This window comes from Rattus rattus, chromosome 4, assembly GCF_011064425.1.
Source record: "Rattus rattus isolate New Zealand chromosome 4, Rrattus_CSIRO_v1, whole genome shotgun sequence".
Taxonomy (NCBI): Eukaryota; Metazoa; Chordata; class Mammalia; order Rodentia; family Muridae; genus Rattus; species Rattus rattus.
This window is the reverse complement of record NC_046157.1, coordinates 147,975,096-147,981,316: the sequence shown is the minus strand read 5'-3', so window position 1 is coordinate 147,981,316 and position 6,221 is coordinate 147,975,096.

The window sequence follows — 6,221 nt, the reverse complement described above, 5'->3', positions numbered from 1 at the left end:
CAGGCCTGTCTATTGCAGTGCTCTGTGAATCACTGCTTTTCATTCTGGTCAGAGTCTGTGTGGAATACCACTGTTTTTGCCCTCATTTCATCTGGCTGCTCTCCATGGTGTCGCTTTCCATCAGCTTTCCATCAGCTTGCTCCTGTGTTTCTGCATCCTGCCTTGCAAGGGCAATCAATTCCGAGTCTGTAAAAATATGGGAGCTGAGCAAGACAGGGAGAAGGGAAGAAAGAGCAGTCTGAACGGACAGTATCTGTGCACATGTGTGAAACAGCTTGTGTATATATGCTGGGTGCTTTTGTTTGTTTGTTTGTTTGTTTGTTTGTTTGAGACAGGGTGTCTTGTGGTCCAGACTAACCTTGAATTTGATATGTTCTTAAACTTGGTTTGTAGCTGGGATGACCTTATAGATCCTCCTGCCTCCAGCTCTTGAGTGGAGAGACTCAGGCGTGTACCACTGTGCCCAGTTTAAATGGTGATGTGGATGAAACCCAGATCTCTGTGTATATGCCAACTAAATTATATCCTCAGCCCCCCCCCACACACCATAATGTCTTTCTTCTCTCTTGTAAACATTTGTTCAGTGCCAGGATATGTATGTATGTATGTATGTATGTATGTATGTATGTATGTATGAGGTTAGAGTCTTGCTATGTAGCCCAGCTGGCCTTGAACTCACAGCCCCACTCCCTCTTCATTCTGGCCACCCATAATAAAGGTATGGGTAGAGATTAAGAAAGCTCACAATATTCAGATCAGAGGCCTCTTTTAGGGAAGGGCATACCCATGCTCCCGTGTAATCTATCTTTCTTCCCAAGTGCCTTTCTGTTTTGTACTTAAAAATCAATGTTAAAAACATCTTTTAATAAATTACAACTTTGTAACAACAACAACAACAACAAAAGCAGAGCAAAGTGGAGAGAGAGGACACTCATAAAGGAACGAGCTCCTTTCAAATGAATAGGTAGCTGGCACAGAAACCAAGATGGAGGAAATGGAACCAAATTAGGAGAGGAAAAAAGGTGTTACTATGATCCCATACTTCACAAATAAAAATTAAGGTACTAGAAGTTTCTACAGTACTCTAGACTATGTGTTGGCAGTAAGGACAACTGGCCCTTGCCCACTCCCAAGCACCACAGCTGGGCTCAGCTTTTGTTTTGCCTCAGGAAGATTGTGAAGTGTGGCTTTTCTGACCCAGTGGATGGCAGTTAAGGCAGTTATGGGCATAGGGCACAATATGGAACTCCTGTGAAGTTCTTTTGCAGTGGTATATTTTGGTCACAAGTCCAGAGGGAACTAGCTTCGTAAGATGGACGTGACTTTTGAGTGTGCTGAGTTCTGGCTGCCTTTTATAGTTCCCTCAAATACCTCTCAGCTGCCTGATAGTCTGCCATTAGTGATTATTGATAGCTAAATTTGAAGTTCCATTAAAATAAAATCCTCTAAGTGATGACTACAAAAGCCAAGATGGAGATTACTTTAGGAAGGCATTGTGGGAGAATGGCTGCAGAGCTGGGCTTGACCTATTTTTAGTCTTGAGTACTAACAGGGGTAAGGGAGAGTCCTTCATTAAAATTTAATTTTCTGTCATGCATTTACTGTAGGTCTATATTGTTTCTGTTGTATTTTACAATGTAAGAGATTTAAACTTCTGCAATTTCTTTTTTTGTGAGATGGGAGTATCCTTATGTTGCTCAGGCTGGTCTTGAACTTGTGGCTCAAGGAGGTCCCCTCCCCCAAGTCCCTCATCTCAGCCTCCAAAAAATGCTAGGACTATGTATATGCGAACCACCATGCCTGCAGCCCCTGAAGGCTTAGTGGCTTTACTTAATTAATCCAGAGAGTGGGTTTACTGTCCCTTTGTTTGTTTGTTTGTTTTACTGACAGGTTTGTTGTCTTTTCTTTTTTTTAAAGATAGGACCAATGATAGTGTAGTCAAGGCTGCTCCTGAAGCTGGGGATGACTTTGAATTCCAGAACCTTCTGAATGGGATCATAGGTGTGCACCACTTCCCCTGTTAGAGCAAGCTTTGGTAGCAGAAAGCACAGTCTGAAGGGAAGGTAGACATTAAAAGGGAAGTCATTCCTGAGGAGCAGGAAGAATAAGGACATCGAGTGATAAGCCATCAATTTCAGATTTGATTAGTGGAGGTCCCATCCCTACTTGCCTGGCATTATAATCTCCTTTGTCAATCTCCCTCCTCCACCCAAATCCTCCTCTAACTCAGGACTAGATACTCTTTCCCTCTTCCCCATCAACTCAGTGCTACCCAAGCTCCCTGGTGATGTAGGGAAGAAGGCTCTTTTACCCTTTAGATTTTCTGGGAGAGTACAGGTCTCAAATACTTGTCTCTGCATTCTTACCAATACACCACTACTCCTCAGCTTGTGTTCTGACTTGGGAATAGAGTATGTGAGATTTCACAAGATTGGTTTGGTTCCCAAGAATGCTTGGGAAGGGGCTCGGAGAGATGGCTCAGTAGGGAAAGGCAAGGACTTGCTGCCAGTTTCAATCTCTTGACTTTGATACCCAAGATTCACATCATGGGAAGAGAGAACTTCTAAAGCTGACTTCTAACTTCACATGCTCAAGCACATGCGATCTCGCACACACACACACACACACACACACACACACACACATTGGATAAACGTAAAATAAATAAATAGAATTGTTGGATGGAAACACCTGGAAAGAACGTAGGAATCTGAATTGATCCAAGAGGCAGCAGACAAGGCTTTGGCACAGGAACTATTCAACTGCTTTGGTAATCCTATGTCTGCAAAGATCCTGGCCCTTCCCCCACAGTTTTCTATTATTAACAGTTCCAGAAACCTGATCAGGGCAGCAGCAGCAGAGGGACTCTCTGGGAAACATGCCCAGGAAAGGCCTGGAAGCCATAAATTGAAATGAAGTAGCAGGTGCGATAGGGAGACCCAAACATGTTCTGAGTCTTCCAGCCATGTCTGCCCAGATGCCCTTCTTGGCACAAACTTTTCTGCTGCTCAGGGCATTCAGGTTGGGGAATTTGGGTCCCCTTCCCCAACCTACTCAACTGAACTCAGATTTCTAAAATAAAACATCTTTTTGTGCTTAAAAAGATAACTCAAGATATTAGATTGCAGGACTGGAGAGGTGGCTCAATGGTGAGGTGGGAGGTGGAGAGAGGAGAATTCCCCAGAAGTTCATGGGCCAGCTGGCCTGGTGAGCACAGAACAAACAAAACCCTGCCTTAAACAAGGTGGATGGTGAGAACCGATGCTAGAGATTGTCCTCTGACCTCCACACCTGTGCTCACACTCATGCACATGAACACACACACACACACACACACACACACACTCTACATGTCCGGGGGACATTTTGAGAGTCCATCTGCGAAACCACTGTGGAACTACCTGTAGAACTAGAAGTCAGTGTACATAATTAGACCAGAGAATGTATAACCATTTCTCTAGGCCAACAAAACGATGCCTCAGCTCTGTCATTTTATTAAGTGGAGGGTGGAAGCTGTTGAGAGTACAAAACCAAATCCCAGAGAACCAGATGATAGCTGGGAAAATAAATGGTATGGGATACAATATTCCAAACGGATTCAAATCTTCAAAAAAAAAAAAGACATAAAAATTACGCACATTGTATTTTTTATCAGAGTCCTGTCTACAAAAAGAAACCTGGAAGGAAAAAGGCTAATTGCATTTTTATTCAAGATGACCTTGGCTGTTTTCGTAAACTTTTAGAATCAACTTGTCAGTTTTCACAATAATATGCCTGGTGTAACTTGAAGTAGCTAACATCCTAAAGCTATTGCTCTCCCACCCACAGGGTGGTGTGCATTTTCTCCCATTCATGTTCCCTTTTTGAAAAATTTTAAAATAATTTGTCTCTATTTTATGCGCATTGGTGTTTTGTCTGCATGTATGTCTGTGTGAGGGTGTTGGATCCCTGGAATTGGAGTTGTAGCTGTGAGCTGCCATATAGGTGCTGGAAGTTGATCCTAGGTCCTTTGGAAGGGCAGCCGATGGTCTTAACTGCTAAGCCATTTCTCCAGGCCCCAACTCATCTTTCAAAGAATGTTCACTTTTCAAAGATTCCTATGTCATTTGATGTCCTTGTAGGTATAATTTTTTCTTTTTGTTCATTTAAAAAACTTAAATTTATCATTTTAAATTATGTATAGTATTTTAATTATGCGGAACATTTGATTCTCTGGAACTTGAGTTAAGGGCCGTTAGCTGATGTGTGGGTGTGGGAGTTGAGTCCAGGTTCTCTGCAAAAGCAACAGTATTGTTTCTTATATCGATGGTGGTGTATGTCTTTAATTTCAGCATTTGGGAGGAAAAAGTCAGGTGGATCTCTGAGTTCAAGGCCAGCTCAGACTATAGAACTAGTTCCAGGACAACCAAGGCTACACCGAGAGACCATTTCAGAAAACATGCACACACATATAACATTTTTACTTTATGGGTATGAATGTTTTGCCTGTATGTATGTCTGTGTATGTATGTGCTTGGTGCCTCAGGATGTCAGTTCTCCTGGACCTGAAGTTACAGATAGTTGAGGGACACCACATGGATGCTGGGAAATCAAACCAAGATTCTTTGGAAGCCAGAGTTCTTAACCACTGAACCATCTCTCCATCCTTCAACAAATAATCTTAACTGTTTGTTGAGCCATCTCTATAACTTCATTTGAGATATAGGTGGCCTCAAAATACCTGTGTAGTTCAGAATGACTTGGAACTTCTGATTCTGCCTTTATTCCTTGTAAGCTAGGATTACAGGCGTGTGCCACCACATCCAGTTTCTTCTATGTATAATTTTTATAGCCAGAACTCCTTTTCTAAAGTCTTATTATGCATGTGAATGTTCTGTCTGTCTGTATACCATGTTCATGTCTGTGTGTTCTAGGAGGCCACCTCCTTTTTTTTTTTTTCCTTTTTTTAAAGCCACACTGGTTGGGGACTGATAACGGAGGCATGAGACTGGACATCCTAGTTCCTTTCCTCGTCTCAGGAAGAATAACTTTCTTTTTCTTTTGAGACAGGGACTCAAGTAACAGAGATGGACCTGTGAGTTCATGGAGCTCCTGACTCTATCTCCTTAGTGTTGGGAATCACAGGCATGCGCTTGGCTTGTGGAGAAAGATTTCAACATTTTCTTGAGAAATCTGCTATAGGATTTTTGTTGATGCTTTTTATGAAGATTGGCCTTTGTAGGTACTGAGGATGACTCTGAACTTCTGAACCTCCTGCCACCTTTTCCTGAACGCTGAGTTTACAACTGTGTGTAACTCCAGCATTGTTGTATTATTATTTTTGAGATAGGGTCTCACTGTGTAGCCCAGGTTGGCTTTGAACTCGGAGATCTGCCGACCTCTGCCTCCTGAGTGCTGGGATTTAAAGGCATGTGCTATGCTATAATTTAAAACAATCATGGATAGGTGTTACATGTTGTGTTCTTCATCTAGATGATTTGCTTCTGCTGTGAACCACATTGACTGGCTTTCACATATTGAATCAACCTATTATTTCTGCAATGAACTGGTTACATTTTTTTCCTTTTTTTTTTTTTTTCTTTTCAGAGCTGGGGACCGAACCCAGGGCCTTGCGCTTGCTAGGCAAGCCCTCTACCACTGAGCTAAATCCCCAACCCCGAACTGGTTACAATTTAAAAAATTATTTTACTTTTGAGTTTTTCTTAGATAGGGTTCCTCTGTATAACAGACCTGGCTGTCTTAGAACTCACTCTGTAGACCAAGCTGGCTTTGAACAGAGACACACCTGACTCTGTCTCCCGAGTGCTAGTATTAAAGGTGTGTGCCACCAAGCCTGGCTATATTTCTATTCATTGCTGGATTTGATTATTTTGTCTGCAAATTTCTTTCCTGTGGTGCCAAGGCCTGAAGTATGTGCTCTATCAGTGAGATGCACCCTGTGCTTCCTTATTTCTCAGCTAAAATTCTTATTTAAGTAGATGAGTGATTTGCTTACATGTATTATCTGTGTACCACTTGCATGCCTATGTCTGCAGAGGCCAGAAATGGGTGTCAGACCACTCTGGAAATGGAGCTACACACACTTGGGAATCATATCCAAGTCCTCTTGAAGTTCCGCCAATGTTCTTAACCACAGAGCCATCTCTCCAGCCTTACTGTGCAGTTTTTGAAACAGGGTCTCATTCTGTAGCCAATAATCTAGAACGTATGAAGACATGGCT